The following is a 21611-nucleotide window of genomic DNA, read 5'->3' as shown; positions in this document are numbered from 1 at the left end:
CAGGTCTGGTGTGACATAAATAAATAAGGCATCCAACAGCCTACTGATAAAGAGTGATATCACATGGTGGGCTGTCCAATATACTTGGGTCACAGGGTCCACTGGAGTAGAGATTGGCTTGCAATCCTCAAATTGAAAATGATTAAGGAGCTGTCCAATATACTTGGACTGAGACATCATGATACCCCCCTCAACATGAGCAAACTGAATGCCCAAATAATAATAGAGCTGTCCCATGTCTGACATGTCAAAAATCTGCTACAAGTCAGCCTTGAAAGCTACAATTTGCTGAGTATCTGGACCCGTGAGAAGCATATCATCCACATATAAAATCAGCACTAAAAAATCAGATCCACTCCCACGGAAATAAAGAGTGGGTTTTGTGGGACTGTTCTGAAAACCAAGGGATAGTAAGTGTGCATGAATTTTGGCATACCATGCCCTGGGTGCCTGCTTCAAACCATAAAGGGCTTTTCTAAGCCGGCATACCTTATTTTCAGAATTAACAACCTCAAAACTAGGAGGTTGAGTGACATAGACTTCTTCCTGCAGATCCCCATGAAGAAAGGCAGTCTTGATGTCAAGTTGGTGCACTTGCTAATGATGATGGGCTGCAATGGCAATGACACATCGAATGGTAGTAATCCTGGATGTGGGAGCAAATGTCTCCTCAAATCTCCTCCTCCAAAAGCATGGCATTGAAATCCTCAAAGTTGAGGGGCTGATTTTTGTTCTACGTATTCAACTCTTTTTGTTTCTAATTCTTCTAGCAACATGTATTCATGCTAAAATCTTAGCCTTTGTTGTTGATGAAATGTGGTTAAAACATTAACAGAAAACGTGTTCCAATGGCATTCTTGCTAGGTGGAAGATCATTGTGGACCTGTTTTTCCTTTCGGAAACAGGATTCTGCTGAGGAGTGTAAGGAGTAGTGCATGAGTGAATAATGCCCCGTGAGGAAAGAAATGCATCAAACTCCTTTGACATATACTCACCCCCCCTATCTGTGTTGAGGGTGACAAGCTTGCAGCCTGATTCATTCTCAACCATATTCAGCCATCTCTGAAAGCATAAGAAAACTTCAGATTTGGCCTTTAAAGGATATACCCAGCAATATCTTGTGAAATCATCAATGAGAGTCATGAAATACTTGTATCCTCCAATGGCATTTGTCCTCATTGGGCCACAGACATCACTATGTACTAGCTGCAATTTCCTTTGTGAGAGTTTTGGACATTTCTTTTGAAAAGGAAATCGATGCATCTTACCCAAAAGACAACCCTCACACACATGTTTAGAAACTGTGTGAGTCTGAGGTACATCATTAGCCATCTGATGTGAATGCAGCTTTGCAAGAGCTCTATAATTGAGATGGCCCATTCTCTCATGCCACAGATGAGTTTCACCTTGATCTGAAATAGCCAATGCTTCAGTATAAAGTGTAGCTGCATGATGATCAAGGTGATAAAGTCCTATTCGCAAAGGGCCAATGAGAACTATGGCATTGTCATCACGAAGATCATATACTAAGCATCTGTAGCCATCAAAAATTACTCTGAAACCTGAAGTAGCAATTGTTGAAATTGAGATCAAGTTGACTTCAATTCTAGGCACAAAAAGAACATTTGTCAGAGTGACAGGATGACTAGAAATGGATGTGAGCTGCACATCTCCAACTCCTTTTACAACATATGAAGCATTGTTGGCACATGTAACAGTCCCCCCTCGAGGTGCATCAGCTAAAGAATGAAACAACTGTCTGCAAGATGTGACATGCTTGGAAGCACCACTATCAAAGTACCAGGACTGAGCATCATTAGAAGTAAAAAGTGCATCAGCTTTGGAGGGATCAAATGAGCAATGGACAGCCCATGCCCAATCATCCTGAAGAGCATGTGCATGTGAAGCATCTGCTGGCTCATGGGATTCAATGGCATGTGAGGCATTAGCTGTCAATCTTGCTTTCTTTTTCTCCGAAGCAATGCGCTTCTTGCATTCTGAAATGTCATGTCCAGGCTTGCGACAATAGTTGCATCTTTTCTTCTTTCCCTTATTTGCTGTATTTTTAGATGCATGAGAGGAATTGCAGCTGCTATGCATAGAGGAACTGCAGCTGCTGTGTGCAGATTTTGGCCTGCCCATAGGCTTGGGAGCCTTGCCTCTTCCTGTTTGCTGTGAAGCAAATGCATGATCAGGAATAATGGCTTATCTGTTAGCTCTACTTTGCTCTTCCTGCAAAAGCAAAGTAACAAGCTTATCAAAAGAATAGTGGTCTGGATTACCCATGGCCACTAATCGAAGGGTTGTAGCAAACCCTTGATATGTATCTGGTAGTCCATTCAATGTAGTACTGACAAGCTGTGAATTTGGCACCACTTCATCAATGTTGGCAAGCTGTTCCATGAGGTCTTTGACCTTTGTCAAATATGCATCCATTGACTCACCTTCATTCATATTCACTTCCTGTAATTGCCTTCTCAAATATGCAACACGAGCTTCATTGCGAATCTGATATAGAGAAGCCAATTTATCCCAAGCATCCTTTGCTGTCCTGCAAGAACGGATGTGTGGAATAATGATTCTCTTGCATGATAAAGCAATGCATGAATGTGCATTTGCATCTCTTGCATCCCATCTAGACTGTTCTTGAGTTGGAAGGGCAACAGCAGGAGTGCTAGAGGAAGAGGCATCAGGAGAAGTACCACTTGCAGAAGGTGCAGCAGTAGAAATAATAACTGAAGGATTGGCTGGCCTCAGATCAGCCCCAGAAACAATATTCCACAAATGCTTTGCAACAAGAATATGTTTCATGAGATAAGACCACATCGGATAGTTGGTGCCATCCAACTTATCATCTTCACGAAGGACTCCAAATAAATCTTGATTGTTCCCAGCCATAGCAAATGTGATAACTTATAAAAGACCTAAAAACCCAAAAGCCTCAAGGCTATCACTGCAATAAGCTGGCTGTCCAAAAATGACAGCAAATATCTGCAAATTTATGACCCAAATCAAAGGGCAAATGCAGATCTGACCCAAATGTGACTGTGACAGGCAATGTTCACTACAAAAACAGCAAATTTAGCAAAAGCCCCAAATTTATTGAGGGCAAATAAGCCAAAAAGAGGGCAAATTCAGAAAAGCCCCAAATCTTGCTAAAATTTTGCAAATGTGACCCAAAGTTTGCAAATCTGACACAATGTCCTGCAAATATAATTGAATGTCCTGCAATCTGACCCAATGTACTGCAATCTAAACAAGAAATTGCAGAACAAATCCCAAAACTCCAATTTCTTGCAAGAAATTGCAATTAAAAGAGGTGAAAGGAAATGAAAACCCCAAATTTTCCAATGTCCTGCAATAGCCCCAAATTTTTTTTTTTTAAATGTTCTACAAAAGCCCCAAATCTGCAAATGTCTGTAGATGACTGCAGTGAGACCAAGGACCTGTTTCCAGCCAATGCTAAAAAAGGTATTGTACGGAATACCCAGATGAAGCTGTACGGAATACCACTAAAGGTACGTAGTATGGGAAGCTGGTACGAACTGCTGACAACTGAAGGTACGGTGAAAGTATCTTGTACTCCTACGCAAGTACAATCGTACGATGTAGCCCCAAATCTGCAAATGTCTTGTACTCCTACGCAGGTACAATCGTACGATGTATGTACCTTGTACGGCGAAGGTACGAAATGGCATACGGTACAAAAGTACTATGAATGCACCGTACGTACGGCGAACTGCAGGTACACGTGTATGGTAGATGTACGACACAAAGTACGAAGTACAATACGGCACCGATGGGTGTACGACGTCCTTCAACAATGCAGATGTACGACGACGATGCAGATCTGCTAACGTAAGGAATGCACGACGCATGAACTGTACGAAAGGTACGACTGTACGACGCCTGCTGTACGGAATGTACGAACTGTACGACGCCTGCTGTACGGAAGGTACGAACTGTATGACGCCTGCTTGTCGACCAGCAAGGCAGAAAAAACTCCAATGAGCAATGGAGGCTCGGGGCTGAGGAGATCTGGAAGGCTAGAGCAAAACCTGCTCTGAACCACTGAAGTAACGATTGAGAGAGAGAGAGAGAGTGTGTGTGTGCAGTACAGGACGAGTCGAAGATGATAGTCACATAAACTTAGATAGATGGATAAGGTTCCTAAACACAAGTACAAAGTACTTGTATCTAGGCCTAGGACTAAGTGTCCTAGGTGTCACATAGGACTAAGTGTCCTATGTGGCATAAAAGGCACTAACACAATAAGTGCCTACACTTATGCCTACAAGGCACATACCATGGCCTATAGGGCATCACTAGAACCACCAAAGGATGGCCTACAAGCTCATATAGAACAACTATCGATCTACTTTAGATATTTCCTCATAAGTCTTTCATCACCTACCAAGATCTTTCCCATGTTGTTTGCAAATTTTCATGTAAACAATCATAGTTTATAGACTTGTTCAAAGAAGGGAGGATTACATATTGTACATTTGTTGAAATATGCATATTACAACATTCACAAATAAAATGTGCAGACATAGAGACAAAGACATTCTATAATATCTTCTATTGTAATGAACAAGAATGAAAGATGATTCATCTTAACAAGATGCAAAATCCCTAAATTGTAAGACTTGTCATCTTCCATCCTAGCAATAGAATTCCCAAGCATGGACCAATGGTCTAGAAGAATTTCCTGGTCATGCCTATTAGACCCAAAGTGCCCTAGACGAGTGACACAAAAAATTTGACCTACAAATCTCAATGTCTTAGAGGTCAAGCCATGCACTCTTGTGTCTCTGTGTCTAAGATACTATGAGCCAAGGTCTTGCTCCCTATTTCTTGCTATGGGGTCAATCTCATCTCAATACCCTCTCCTATTCCCTAGCACCATTGCCTAATATCAATAGTTGAAACCACATGCTCTTAAACCATGAGAATGTCAAATGGTCATCCTTCCAAAGCATGTTGAACTCCTTACAAAGTATCAACTTGCCACAATTGCTACTATGGTTGATCATGTACACCATGCATGCTCCAACTCACCATGATCTATCTTGTGGTGGGGAGAGGGAGAAACAAGTCCTTCCTTTGAGTGGAATCTTATGTGAGAATCGTGTATTTCTCAAACTTTAGTGGGGGTTTAGAGAAGCATTAGTCTATATCAATGGCATGGCAAAAGGCCTGACTAGTTGAATGCCCATCTTTAAGCCTACTGCATCAAGATCTCAACCCTTAGCATGATATCATAGGATTTGGCCTTGGGGGCTGAGAGAAAAAGGGGGAATGTCTTGTGTTGGATTTCCCCATCTCCATGTGACTCATAGAATTTCTTGAGAAATTCCCATCCACATGCATACCTTTGCATGCACCAACCTCATGTCGGTGTTTGTTTGGATACAAGGTTGCCTTTTAAATTCTATGTACCTTACACCATGCACAAATTTCATAAATATAATTGACTCAATCCCCTAAACTTTGACCCCAATACTGTTATCACAATTCAAGGATCCTTGCATGCTCTCCCATCGAGCAAAAATTTCTTCGGCCTAATGAAGGGGCTTGGGATTGTGATGTTAAATTACACGGCATAGCGGAACAAAAACTGAACAAAGAATAGAGAGTACATAGCAAACTAGAGATGAACAAAATTTTCCTTCAATATTGATGTAGTACAGATGATGGCTCCATCCACCCATGCACTCCCACAGTGGAGCTTAGATGGCGATCTAGACAGATACTAGGTGAAGAGCTACTAGTTGGAAGATCTAATCTGGTACAATGGACTGGGAAAGTCGCCTCCTTTTAGCTATGAGGATGCTAGTCGAATCAACGTAGTCGGTGGAATTGACCAGTCAACCTAGTCAATGGAGCCGACCAGTCAACCTAGTCAGTGGAACCGACTAGTCATCCATGGAATATTCAAGGAATATTCCCTATACTATCGCCTCGGGGGCTCTCGCCCCCTAACCCCCACTAGAGGGGCTACTAGCCCCCCTGGGACCCCCTAGGCCCTAGCAAGAGTAAGGGGCTCCCACACAATCAAGACAATGTGCCTCATTGTGCTACCAGCTTACCTACCCTGCCTAACCCATAGGCTAGACTAACATAGATCACCTTTCTACCATCAATGGTCTCATTGATAGACCTCATCTGACATGAAAGTCACGATCCATCCAGTGTCTCGGGCTCACACATGGCTTCTCCTCATATGGGGGCCTTACAACTTGAGCACCTTGGGCCACTGGTGGTTACCAGGAGGGTGGGGCATTGAGCATATTTAAGATGTGACAATAACACCAAGCTCTGGCCAAAGAGTCTAAGCAAGAATGGACAAAGTGAGGCAAGAGATGTATGGAGGCAGGAAGGGGAAATCAAAGCTACAAGAGGAGGAGGAGAAGAGGAATGGATGTTTGGATCCAAGTAGTGAGAGTGATCACTAGATGCATTGGCCCATTGAAGGGATAGGTTAGGACTATGGCAAGGAAGCAAGCTCTATCTAGAGTTCCTAATCAAGAGTGGAGACTGTGAGGTGGGAGAAGCAAGGAGGGATTAAGGGGTAATCAAAGCCACGAGAGAGGGAGGAGAAGAGGAATGGATTAGTAAGGGGGTAGGCTGAGGCAGCAAGAGGTGGCAAGGGAGGAGGGATGGGTGGACAAAAGAAACAAGAGAAGGAGGATAGTGCTCCTTGGTGCCTCTTTTACACCTAGCCTTGTGTTAGTCTCCTAAACTGACTAGGAATCCTGAGGCATTGGGGGAGAGGCTCTACTATATGGTCAAAGAAGAATCTCCTTGATCAAGGACACTATAAGAATATTCTCTGTTAGGAACTCTAGGGACTACATGATCACTCCAAGCCACAAAACACCATCACTTGTAAGGACTGAGGCTTCTATAGGTGATGACCCTTGCATGGTTCCAAAGCATGCTTTGGCGGAAGACAAAATGGTATGGCATTCCTTCAAAAGCCTTGGAAAGCAAAGCATCACTAGAGATGATGTGTTATCTCGGACATGTTATCAACTATGAAATGGTGGTACTAGATTATGACAAAAACTAGATGCAAGCCAAGGAAAATAGGGCTCTACTCTACAAGGGCCTAGGTACAAAGAAAGATTTAAACTCTCCCATAGATTGTGATCCTTTGGATGTGGTCACCCTATAATGCCAAACTTTCTTGGATTTAATGTTTAACCTAGCTCTGACTTGATGTGAGCCCTACAATGTAGCCCACCACTACTCTATCACAAAGGGAGTATATAGCTATTTGCACCTCTACTTGTCCTCTGGGGAGAGGGAAATTCAAAAAATTGTGGGAGTCACTGGAGTTAGCATAAAATCCCCTTTAGCTAGGCCAAAAAAGGCCACCACCATGATTAAAATGGTTAAAATCAAAACAAGAGATGCTTCTACTAGCAAAATGACAAAATGGGTGAGGTATAAGGAGCAATGGAAGACTTAATTATTAAAGCATCTTGAAGGGGAAATGGAAGGCCCGATGAGGGCAAGGAAGAAGGGATGGAATTAAGAAAAAAGGAGGAGGGTTTGTAAAAAATACAACCACACCAAGAAATCTTTAGTGGGATATTGAGAAACAACCTAAAAGGGACAAAGAAGGGGGCAAAGGTGACATCTGACATCTAACATCTACCATTCTATCCCTAAGAAAAGGGTAAGGCAAACCTTGCAAGCCTCACTTCAACCCATCAAGCTAAATGTTGGCTACCTCTCACCAAAAGGGGGGGAAAGGGGCCCTACAACCAACGGCAGCCTATTACCATGAGCAAGAGTGAGAAAAAAGGCCCATATGCTCAACAACCAAAGGAGGCACAAAAAGGCAAGAATAGGAACATTACTCTAACACACAGAGGCAAGACTCATGAATTGGATGTAAAACTCAAGGGAGAGTCAATCCCTATTGTATCCGCTACTACAACTATTTCTTCTAAAATGAAAAAGCATATTTTTTCATATTTGGTTTTTGCAAAAGCAATATAGCCAGAAGATGCTCCCTCTCATATTTCTGGGCTAGATAAGAGCGGATTGATTTTCTTTTTTAGTTTTAAGATTGTTGTTTTAAGTCTCTACTACCAGAAAGACTTTAGGATCATGGCATTGATATAATACCAGGTGGTAGCCCACCAAACAGGCACCAAACATACCATCTTATAGAGTAAATAAGGCCCAGTAGGAAAAGATTATAAGCCACATGAAAGATTTGTTACAAAAGGGGCCAATTTGACCTTGTTTCTCTCCATTTTGTCTACCGATTCTACTGGTGTAGAAAAAGGATGGTTCGTGGAGGATGTGCATTGATTATCGTGCACTAAATAAGGTAACTATCAAGAATAGATTCCCGATTCTGTGAATACATGATAGCTTGGATTGTTTAGAGGGATCTGCAATTTTCAGCCACATTGATCTTAAGAGTGGGTATGATCAAATACGTATACAACTTGAAGACATGCATAAGACAACTTTTAGGACCACTTTCATCTTATGTGAGCTCCTTGCTATGCCATTTGGACTTACTAATGCTCCTACCACTTTCAATCGGATGATGGATAAAAATTTTCGAGAACATAGATCTTTCATGGACACTTACTTCGATGCTATTATTGTGCTCTCAAAAGATGAGGCAAAGCATAGAAAGCATTTGGTAGTTCTGTTTGAAAAACTCAAGAAGCACAAGCTAGTTGTTAATGCAAAAAAAAGTGAGATTTTCATGCCTTGGATTCATTGTTTGGATCACATCATATCTAAGGATGGAGTGCGCATGGACCCTGCTAAGGTTGAGGCAATCCGATCTTGGCCATCGTTGAAAAATGTGCATGAAGCACTAATCTTTTTGGGTTTATGCTCATCCTATAGGTGGTTCATCTGCTATTTTTTTTTAATTTCTTCACATCTGCATGCATTGCAAAAAAAGATAAGGTCATTCAGGGGGGTTGAAAAAGAAATTGCAACTTTTGAAGAGTTGAAGAAAAAGCTCTACTACGATCCCGTGTTTACCTTGCCAAATTGTCAAAAGCCTTTTGCTATCCAGTGTGATGCTTGTGGGAACAACGAGATGCGAAAATTGATGTACCACCCTTGACTTTCATCCTCATCCTCAAGCTAGTCTTCTACCCTCATCCTCAAGCTTGGTATTCCACCCTCGTCCTCAAGCTCATCTTCCACTCTTATCCTTTCCAATCATTATCACAATGTGAGTACAAGTTTAAATCCTTGCACTTACAAGCATGTAGGCTCAACTCCTTACATTGTGTTCTATCTAAGGTTTTTTTCAATTCCATTCCCCAAATACATTATTTTGTTTTGAATCGATAATATTTTTTTAAAATGCATTTGAATAAAAAATACAATGTCATAAATTCCACAAGCTTTTGAGAAGAACAGTTTTATGTACTGCATAAACACAGTGGTGGGGTGTCTCTCTCATGACTAAAGGCATGACTTCTTTCTCTTTGGTGCCTAGCAGAAGATCTTGGTCAAACAGAGTAAATCTATCACCTCTTAGATATTGCAAGCATATATTCTAGTGGAAAATCCTTGCCTAGGATAGAAATCCACCTATCTCTTACAATAAAGAGTAACTAAAGGGGTAGTAACTTCAATAGTAGTAACTAAAGAGGTAGTAGATTAAATGGTAGTAACTAAAGGGGTATTAGATTCAATGGTAAAGGGGTTGTAGATTCAATGGTAGTAGCTAAAGGGATAATAGCTTCAATGCTTGGTCTAAGAATCAAGTTGAGATGTAGTGACAATTCTTAGACTTTAGAAGGATATGGCAAGGAAATCAAAGATCTAACACAAGTGGAATACTTAAGATCATCATGCTTTCTTTAAGCTTGCAAATCACTATTTTGAGGTTTATCAACACTTGTTTTCTTCAAGTCATGGAAAGATTAATGTGGTTTGTCTTTATTATGGTATAATTATTGTCTTCATTATTGCATATAGATATTCTCACAAAAGGTTGTCCTAATGTTGAGGTACAAAGAGTTTCTCATCAACTTCTACATGCATGATCATTGTGGAGACTCATAATCTTTATACTATTAGAAATTTCTGATACAAATACTTTTAGCTCTAGAATTTCCTCATTTAATTACAAAACTATCAAAGAAGAATTGTAGATATAGCCCATTATAAAACCATTTTTGAATCAATGAAGTTGATACATGAAAGCTAATACAAAATTTATGAGCCATGTGTTGCCGAAGATTAACAAATACTTTGGAATATAGCTAGCCTACATATTGGCCAAATTTGTTACAAGTGCTAGGTGGGTGAGTGCATCAAGATCTATTGGTTCTCCAATAGTGCTCTTTGGTTTCCTAAACTTGAATTACAAACAGATATTCTTAGGACAACATGAAAAGATGGGCATGTTCCTAAACCAATTTGTGAATCAGGTTTAAGAATATTTTAAAAAAATGTGATATTAAATCCATGAATATTCTTATTTGTGAATCAATTAAAAACAAGATGGGCATGATACTTGTGTTGAGAGACCACACTCAACATCATGTGATTACATGTGAATAGCACTAACACTTATAGAGTGCTATAAAGGAAAGGGTTAGATGCCCTAACCCTAACCCTAAATGGGTTTGTATATATTCTACATTTTCAACTAAATCTAGAGTAGAGTTAGTCATTTGTGGTGTGCTCTCTAGCTATGCCCTCGCTCCTCATCTCCACTCTTCTCCTCTCGCCTCTTCATATTTTGTCATGGTATCAGAGCATGGTTCTTCCTTCCACTAAGGCAACATCCTTGTGAGAGAGATTGAGTGACTGAGTGATTGAGAGATCGAGTGATTGAGAGCTTCTTGAGTGTTCTTGTGAGAGTTCATTTCTTCTCTTTCATGAGTATCTCCTTAGTCTCGACTAATGGCTATGCACAACAATGATGCCCACAAAGCAATAACACCTTCATCATCATAGTGTCTCAAGCCCACACTAGCCTGCACTCCAAACGAAGCCGACAATTGGCCTCTCCAACCATAACGTCTTCTACCTTCTACAATGCCTTTGCAACGGCCTCCATAGCTCGACTCAGTCAAAAGCAACAGCCTCAAAGTGGTTCTCCACCCGAAATCTTCAATGTGAGCTCCTACGCTCAGCCACGATGCAAGGCTCCAGCCGACTCAGTGAACATGCTCCTCCATTGCCTCTACGAATGGCACATAGCCTCAACGGCACACTGACAGGCTTCAATGGCTCCCCGATAGCCTTTGCCAACAGTGACTCTAAGGCTCCCAGCCATGCCATGCAACGAAACAATGGCCAATAGTAGCTCCTCAGACAGCCTCCTACACGGCACCACGACTTTCTCCAACAATGGACAGCCTATAGCCTACCATGCTCTCCAATCACCCACGAGCAGCTAGCAGTAAAGCAAAGCTCAATCAATGAGCTACTGCATGCCGATGCACCTCTTCTTCCACAGCACATGCACCTCCAGCTTCTTAACAGTGAGCCAACGGGCTCCCAGCTAGCCTCTCCAGTGATGTAGCAGCCTCTCCAAGTCTTCACCTAAGCTCTAACCTCCCGTGTGCCAGCCAAGATGCTTCGTCGCCTTCACAGACTCCACATCATTGCGTCTCCATAGCTGGCCACTTGCATATAAACCAAGGATAAGGTTATCTTTACCTTGGTCCAAAAATCTAACACGTGGAGTGTTGGCTCTTTCCCACGGCTTCTGCAGAAAGAGCACAGTTTTCTCAGTATGCAGGGTTCCAAGGTTTTTTGTCACCTTCAGATATATCAGTGTTGCCATTTGTAGTAAAAGTGTAGCTTAGGACCTCGAGTTGTATTTCGGTGAGAGACGTAGGCTTAAGTGTGGTAAGAAAACATAGTGCATGCATGTGTGAAAGAAACATGCATCATCGTGGTTGAGGTAATGAAGGCTTTCGCCTTCATTGGGAGTTGAAGGGTTTAGGAAAAGTTTAAGGGTTAGAGGGAGGTTCAGGTTTTAGAAGGAGGTTCCAAGGTTTAGAGAGAGGTTCCAGAGTTTAGGAGAGGTTCCAAAGTTTATAAGAGATTCAAGGGTTAGAAGGAGGATCCAAGGTTCATGGTAGAGTAGATGGTGGAGAACTCGTCTCCCTCGTAATTCATGGAAGTTAAGGGTTGAGGAGCTAAGGGTTTAGGGGGAGCATAGGAGTGGGAGAGGAAGAAGATGTAAGAGCATAGGGGGAAAGGAGAGAGAGAAGAGGGAGGAAGAGGAGGGAGGAGGAGGAGGGAGGAGGAGGGAGGAAGGAGGAGGAAGGAGAAGGAGAAGGAGGAGGAAGGAGGAGGAGGGAGGAGGAGAGGGAGAGGATGGGTTGCCAGGTTGGAGGAGAGGGGAGGAGGAGTTGCAAGGTTAGGACATGCTTTTAGACGTGGAGTGCAAGGAAGCATGGACACTTGAGACAATTGCTTGGAAAACCAAAGTAGAACTCAACACAATGCCCCAAAGAGTGTGGGCTTCATTCCATTATGGGGTATTTATACAAGTTGGAGAGCTTCTCTCTCTGCATGTAGGAATTGTAAGGGCAAAGAGTGTGGGCTTCATTCCATTATGGGGTATTTATACAAGTTGGAGAGCTTCTCTCTCTGCATGTAGGAATTGTAAGACATTCTCTCTCTACATGTAGAACTTGCATATAGAAGTTGCATGTAGGAGTTGCAAGTTGCATGTATGTAGGAGTTGCATGCAGAACTCACATGTTGCATGTTGCAAGCTGCATGTAGGAGTTGCATGTAAAACTCACATGTAGAACATGCATGTAGGACTCGCATTTGCATGTTGCATGTAGGAGTTGCATGTAGATCGCATGTAGAACTTACATGTAGGAGTTGCAAGTAGAAGTTGCAAGTAGAACATGCATGTAGGAATCGCATGTTGAGGATTCCTAAGAGAGATTATTCCTAGCCTTATGTAAGTACAAGCAGAGCTTTGTCGCTACTCTACACACATATTCTATACTCCCTAAGTCCATGTTGGCACAGAAACAACATGGAGCATAAACATTCACCATAGTTAGGTCCAACCAACCTTGGGTCTGGTCAATGGTAATCTTTGTGACACATGGCAGATAAGATTTGACCCTGGTTGTGAATGGCACAGTCAAGTTGACCCTGAGTCATCCTTCTAGATAGGGTTGGTTAGATAATCCAAGGTCATGTTAACCCCTAGTTGGGTCACCACACTAAGGTTTGGTTGTCATTCTGACATGTGGCATCGTGCCACATCATCATTGCCACCTCAGCTATCCAGTCAGGACACTGTACCCCTACCAGGCACACTCTATGGAACCGCCTATGCCATCTCATCACACAGTGCCCTAGAGGCACACCTCTTCACATGCACAATCACTGCATGTGACCCCCTGATTGCCACATCATCACTAAGCACATTTGCATTCCTTTTGCCCCTCCACCTAGATCGAGCCGTATCTCTTGATCCAAGAAGAATTTGAGGGTGCTTCAAAAAGAAAAATCACTCGATTTTTTGTGCTATATGCGCTCGTCACATCACACGCACATTTCAGCACAAGTGTCACTCGCTTTTGAGCCTCATCGACAAATCCACTTCCTACATGCACATCAACCTCTACATCGATGCATCTAACCCAGCACATAAAAAGAACAAAAGAAAAAGAAATTATTTGTTGTTCTTTTCATCGATCAATAGTTGGTATAGGTCTAGATCAGAGTAGACTAGATTGCCATAGAGGAGACGCTTTGAATTTCTCCAAGTTGCCAATCTAAGCCATGCCCAAAATTCTCAACTAGTTCCTACTCAAAGTCAGTCCCTATGCTCACATACAGTTTCACATCATCACATTACCTGAAACTTGATGATTATCAGTTCAGTGAGCAGACTTCAGAGTATTCAGAGGCATTGACCGATTTATCAGTGGGTAGATAGCACATGATTTGACCTCACACACACACATGCCATCATTGTAAAGCCTATTTGGCTATTTCATGGCATTGTGCACTTTATTCCAGCCTTGTAATGCCTGTTGGCTATTCCCAGCATCATTTGCCACAAGCCTTGTAGTTCAAATTGGATTATATATTGTAGTTCTATCTTCATGACAATTCCGATTTCACTTGGCACAGTCAGTGTTTTGCAGTTGATTCAGACAGTGATTTTCATGAGACTTTAAGTACATTTCTTGCACCATGTCTACAACTAGCAACCTCTATCTAATGGCATCTGCTAAGGTAGACAACTCCAATTACAACACATGGAAATACCGAATGGAGACCATTCTTGTACTTCAAGACGAATGGGAGTATGTCAATGGATCTACACCTAGACCATTGGATGATCCAACCAGTAGTAGCTCTACTCCACTTGTTCTCACAACACTAGCAGCAGCGGGCTCTACAACAAGATCTCCAACTACACCAATAGTTTATGCACCTGTAGCAGATCCTGCCATTGCTCGAGCATAGGCAGAATGGGATAAGAAAGACAAGTATGTGCATATCATTTGATCAAGCAAAATATGTCAAGATGTCATGCTAGGACAACTCAACAACATCAAGACATCCAAAGAAGCATGCCAATATGTTTATAGCTCTCTACGAGTCCAATAACACTTCCAAAATTCTTACACTAAGAAACCAAATCAACCAGAGTTTTCACAATAGTAGCAAAACCGGTCATGCTTACGTACTCAGGATCAAAGATTATAACAATCAAGTCACAGCAGCAGGAGAGACTATGAATCCCAAAAAAATGGTTCAAGTCATCCTGAATGGACTAGGAGAGGGATACGAGAATCTAGTCCAAAGAATTGCCATCCAACAACAAATTCCGACACTAGAAGAACTTCAATCAGTGTTACTTGGCAAAGAACTCAAGATGCAAGCCATTCATGCACACAAAGGTCATTCTAATCAAGCACTCATAGCTTCAAACAGAAGCAGAGGTAGAGGCAGAGGTAGAAGTAGATCATTTCAGCAAAGTGGTCATCATCAGCAATAAAATCAGCATCAAAGTTAGAATCAGCATCAGCATCATCCTCAACAACATCAAAATCAGCAAAAAGGAAGCAAACAGTGCTACAGCAATGCTTAGTGAGAAGCGTCTTTTGAATCAGTATTGGATAGAAGTAATAGCTATTGCAAACTACTTGCTTAATTGGCTTCCTATCGAACCAATTCAAGGTATGACACCTTATGAAGCATTCACTGGACACAATCCACGCATTGGACATCTCTGCATATTTGGATGCATAGCATATGTCTACATACATGACGACCATCGCAAAAAATTGGATGTGAAGTCACACAAATGCATCATGGTTGGCTATAGTGAAGAAAGCAAAGCATACAAGTTATATGATCCCATCAACCGAAAGGTCATTATCCTTAGAGATGTAATCTTTGATGAGGAATCAGAATGGAAAACCTCAAATACACAGGAGATAGATGCACCAATTTTACAGTCATCTATAGAAAAGGTTAATGAAGAAGAGCAAGAATTGCTAGAAGCACCCCGAGAAGGGCTCGAGAAGAACCACAACAACTTAGACAGTCTACTAAGGAAAGCATACCACTAGCTAGATTGACATATGCTCAGATAGGCAAAGCAATTCAGGTCGAAACCACCAACTATGCTCTTATGACTACCATCATGGTTACAAAAGAGCCACTGTACTTCAAAGATGTAGTAGACAAGCTAGAATGGTAAACTGCTATGAATGAATAAATAGATGCTTTGTACAAGAATAATACTTGGGAATTATGTGACCTTCCACCAAGAAAGAAGGCCATAGCAAACAAATGGGTATACAATACAATCTAGATGGAAGCATTTAAAGATATAAAGCCAAACTAGTTGCAAAAGGATTTGCATAGCAGTACAGTCAAGATTATGATAAGACTTATGCTCGAGTAGTAAAGATGGATTCCATACAATTCTTGATATCACAAGCGACACTTAGCAGATGGAATGTGTACCATCTCAATGTCAAGAATGCTTTTCTCAATGGTTACCTAAACGAGGAAGTCTACACGCAACAACCAGGAGGTTATGTTGAACCAAGAAAAGAGAATTAATTTTGCCATCTCAAAAAAAGTATCTACAGCTTAAAGCAGCACCTAGAAGTTGGTACAGTAGAATTGACAAGTATTTTGCTGATTTGGGATACATGAAATCCAATGCAGATCATACTCTCTACTACAAAGTTCAAGGGGAAGACATTACTATTACACTTTTGTACATAGATGATCTAATTGTGACAGGAAGCAAGAATAGCTTCATCAAGAAATTGAAACAAGACTTATCTGTAGAGTTTGACATGAAAGATATTGGACTTATGCACTATTGTCTTAGTATTGAGTTCTGGAGAGATTCAGACAACACCTTTATGAGTTAGCTCAAATATGTTGACAGTCTATTGGAGAAGTTTCATATGGTAGATTGCAAGATTGTAGCCACTCCCATGGAACAGAGTTTGAAACTTACTAAAGATTCAGAAAAGCCTACAGTCAATGACAAGTACTACAGGGAGCTCATCGAATCTCTTATATATCTGCCTATCACACGACTAGATATTTGTTATGCAGTAAGTTCACTAGCACAATTTATGGGCATCATGGCTTTTGGGCTATGAAAGCTTTTAGATCTATGGTTGAAAAAGAAACAGGCCTACAAATAAAATGCCTATGATCATGAGACCAGGAGATCCACACAAGGATACTCCTTGGTCAAGGTGCTATATCATGGTTATCAAACAAACAACCAACTGTTTCTTTGTCTTCGACTGAAGCAAAATATAGGGCACTCACTACAGGTGCATGTGAGGTGATATGGCTCAAAAGACTATTGTCAAAAACAAATTACTTTGATGAATCAAAGCCAACAACAATATACTGTGATAATCAATTGGCTCAAGCATTGGCCAAGAATCCAATATATCACTCCAGGACAAAGCACATTGATGTCAGAGAGCACTTCCTCAGAGAAAGAGTGTTACTTGGTGACATCACACTATAGCATTGTAATAGCAAAGAAAATGTTGCAGACATCTTTACCAAACCACTCGATAAAGAGCTTTTTGAGAAACACCGACAAGCTCTTGGCTTGACATAAAGGAAGGACATTCCCATTAAAGGGGTGTGATGGAATGTAATGTTCAATCCTTCTTCGATTCCCCAGAATCATCATCTTGAGGGAAGGGTAAAGCCTACTGTGTAAATTTACTCTTAAAGGGCATGAGCCTATTAAAAAAGAAGAAGTCTGGTATGAAAAGTCATTTTGATAGAACTCCCTAATTAAAAGAATGTTTTTTATAAGTCTTAAGCTGATTATAAGTATTTTGTATAATCATTATAAAGTTAAACTATTGATAATTATTTTAAAAACATTATAAAGAAAGTAGGTGAGGTAATTTTGGGTAACTAAATAGTTTGGAAACATCTTGGGTGGGAATACTATCCCAACATAGAACGCTTAGTAAAGAATTTGAACATTTTTGTTGCAATTCTAATCATATTGTTTTTGTAGTTTAACACAATCTAAAAATCTTTTTAAAGACCTTGCCCACATGGTTTTATTTTTGCATCACTTATTTGAAATTGCATGTCTAATATGAGGAGATAATTAACATCCCTAGGGAATTCAATAAGTAAAAACCCTATATAGCACGTGCATTCAAGGGTTCAATATAATTACCCTTATCTGACATAGGCATTTTATCATAATCCTTCATATGCTTTTGATTTGTTTTCGTAAATCGCATTTTGAATTCCCTTTGTAAGTATAATTCTATAAAAACTTTGTAAATTGTCTTATTTAAAAACCATGTTTCGTGATTGCACATGCTATCCTGGACCATCTAGATTAATATTTAAAGGATTTAATTCCGTGTATTTCTCTTAATGTTAAAGCAACCTTTTAGTGTGATGATTCAGCTGGGATTCCCACACTGACTAGCTAAGTATTATGAACCTAATTCACTTTAAAAACGTTCTCCCATGTCACATCATTCTTGGATGGATTATCAAGTGGTTGCTTAAATTGGATTTGTTACTAATATTTTTCATATTGCTAGATTGAATAAGGTTGATAATAGTCCCTTTTTCCTTTTAAAGAATATATCCCTTGGCATGGGTATGAAAGAATGCTAAACTTGATTTAGTTCTCTTAATATTTTCCAATGGATCCCCTTGGTTGGACTATAAGTGCTCTTTAAAATACTAAAATAATTTAATTTTTCCTTTATATAAAGCACATGAGAATATTAGATTACTCGCGCCTCAAGATGTGTCTTTTCTAAGTTATGGAGTTGATTATATGCCTCTTCTTAATGGTGTCCCTATTTTCCTTTTAACTACCTTTGAGAGTATAGCCCAAAAAAAGAGCATCTCCTCATTCCTTAGGACTCATATTCTGCTTTTTGGATTTTAACTCCTCCCTAGACTTTCCATTAGCCTTCCTAAAACATATCACACATCTATGTAGCTTACACCGCTCTTTGCTATGAGAACATTGTCTCAAAAGGAAACAATAATCTACTTGCCAATGTTTCAACTAATTGCAAACTAGTTTTCTCAAGTCAATCTGACTTAGTCTTAAAGCAAGAAATAGCAAAGCCTTTTGATGCAAGAGGCCAACTAAATTTTTCTCTCTTCCTTTAATTTCACAAATCCTTTTCTTTTTTAATTGAATGGGTAAGAGAAATTCCTTCTTTGTACATTGGTATTTCCACTTACCCCATTAATGCAAAGGTATACCCCATAGTATTTTTCCTCCCACCCTTATGGTATAATCTATATTTTGCATTTTAATTTCTCACCTTTCTTAGGCTAGGCATAAATGACTTCTTAAGCCTATTCTCCCAATCCCCTTCCCCTTCCCCCCCCCCCCTTCCCCCCCCCCCCCCTCTCTCTCTCTCTCTCTCTCTCCCTCCCTCCCTCCCTCTCTCTCTCTCTCTATCTCTCTCTCTCTCTCTCTCTCTCTCTCTCACACACACACACACACACACACACACACACACACACACACACACACACACATCCCACATGTGCACATGCACGTGCACGTGCATGCACAGACATCAATGGTGCAACATGTTTATGTAAAGTGTCACTAGGGACACCCTCTATTATCAATAGTGCAAAACCAAATTCTCTTAAAAATAAACTGCATTGATTAATTAGAGAGAGAGAGAGAGAGGAAGAGAAAGAAAGAAAGAAAGAAAGTTTATTAAAGTCTTCAAAAGACCAATGGGTCTATGAGATTGTGAAAAACCTGGTACAAATGAGCTATGATAGTGGAGCTACTAAACGAGCATCCACACCAATGCAAAATGCACAAAATGCAGAGTGATAGTACTAAGTCCTAAATACAACATAGTCATGTCGATAGAGGGAGAGAGAGGTAGAGAGGGAGGGAGGGATGGTAAATTGCATTGATTAATTAGAGAGCAAGAGAGAGCGAGAGAGGGAGGGAGGGAGGGAGAGAGAGAGAGAGAGAGAGAGAGAGAGAGAGAGAGAGAGAGAGAGAAAGAGTATTTCTTCATGTTATTTTTTGAAAGCATTTGAGTGAATAGTCCCTAGTCTACATGTTAAACTTGGGATTCCAATAGCCGCAAAAGCTTAGAATTTTGCAACCAAAATCATATTGAAATGTAAAATCAATTTTTAAATTAAAAGTTAAAACCCTAGACTTTAAAGGACTATGAACTTGCCTTGGATTATTTTAGCCTTTATAGACCTAAAGAAGTAACCTAATCTCCCAATGTGTAAAGCTCGTAAACAAACCTTGCATGTGATTTAATATGGGAGAGTTGGGGATGGGGTGTAAATTTTTGGGTTTGGTTAATGTGAATGAGTTTCATATGTTTCAACCATGTGACTTAGAGGATATCCTCAAAGGATGTGCCTTAGACCTATAAATGTGCTTTTATTGAGCTCTGGTGCCATAAGTACATGTATCGGCTTTGTTGAAGGCAATACATGGCATTAGTGCCATTAAAGCATGTAATATGGTTATATAGATAATTGTGTTGCCAATGTGAACCTCAAGAAAGTAGAGTTTGGGATGATGGTGGCCAATGTTAAGACCAGGCTTAAAATATTATTATTTTGTTTAGGTTAAGTCTAGTTCTAGACTATTGTTTTGTATAAAATAAGAAGAGAAAGTTCTCTTAATGTAATTGGCTTCTAATAGTTAAAGTGTGTAATTTGTTAAATTTGAAAATATAGACAATATGATTTATACTCTAAAATAGACATATGGGAGGGCCCATTGATTTGTTTAATTGAAAGTGCTCAAAATGTGACTTAGAGGATATCCTCAAAGGATGTGTCTTAGCCCTATAAATGTGCTTTTATTGAGCTCTGGTGCCATAAGTACATGCATGGGCTTTGTTGAAGGCAATACATGGCATTAGTGCCATTAAAGCATGTAATATGGTTATATAGATAATTGTGTTGCCAATGTGAACCTCAAGAAAGTAGAGCTTGGGATGATGGTGGCCAATGTTAAGACGAGGCTTAGAATATTATTATTTTGTTTAGGTTAAGTCTAGTTCTAGATTATTATTTTGTATAAAATAAGAAGAGAAAGTTCTCTTGATGTAATTGTCTTCTGATAGTTAAAGTGTGTAATTTGTTAAATTTGAAAATATAGACAAAAAGATTTATACTCTAAAATAGACATATGGGAGGGCCCATTGATTTGTTTAATTGAAAGTGCTCAAAATGTGACTCAGAGGATATCCTCAAAGGATGTGTCTTAGCCCTATAAATGTGCTTTTATTGAACTCTGGTGCCATAAGTACATGTATGGGCTTTGTTGAAGGCAATACGTGGCATTAGTGCCATTAAAGCATGTAATATGGTTATATAGATAATTGTGTTGCCAATGTGAACCTCAAGAAAGTAGAGCTTGGGATGATGGTGGCCAATGTTAAGACCAGGCTTAGAATATTATTATTTTGTTTCGGTTAAGTCTAGTTCTAGATTATTGTTTTGTATAAAATAAGAAGAGAAAGTTCTCTTGATGTAATTGTCTTCTAATAGTTAAAGTGTGTAATTTGTTAAATTTGAAAATATAGACAATAAGATTTATACTCTAAAATAGACATATGGGAGGGCCCATTGATTTGTTTGATTGAAAGTGCTCAAAATGTTGAAGGATAGTTTGTGTAAGCATGTGTCAAGAAATTGTTAGCAATGCTAGGGTTTTAACGCTCCTTTGTAAGAAAGGGGGCCCTTGCTTGTCTCCTATGCACCCACAGAAAAGGCCCTTCAAGAGAGGAGCAAAGATAGGTCTCAAAGAGACCTCCAAGGCAACCATAAGTCTCCTCTTAGAAGTACGATTTATGGAAGTGTTAAAGGTTCAGCGCTTATAAGAGTTGAATGTAAGATCTATTTCAAGATGTGAGTGAGACACTAAGTTTAGATCCATTTGTACTAGGGAAGCGACAGTAGGAGAAAGACCAAACAATAAAGGAGATTAAAGTAGCCAAGACCTTCAAAGTAGATGTGTTGAATCTTGTTACTTTCCCTACATCATTGTCTTTGAAAGGTAGATTCAAGTAGATTGCTAATATATGAAGGTTGTGAGGTGATTTTTAATG

This window comes from Dipteris shenzhenensis, chromosome 17 (genome assembly GCF_047967505.1).
Source record: "Dipteris shenzhenensis isolate YYH24624 ecotype China chromosome 17, Dip_SZ_1.0, whole genome shotgun sequence".
Classification (NCBI taxonomy): Eukaryota; Viridiplantae; Streptophyta; class Polypodiopsida; order Gleicheniales; family Dipteridaceae; genus Dipteris; species Dipteris shenzhenensis.
This window is presented reverse-complemented; position numbering follows the sequence as displayed.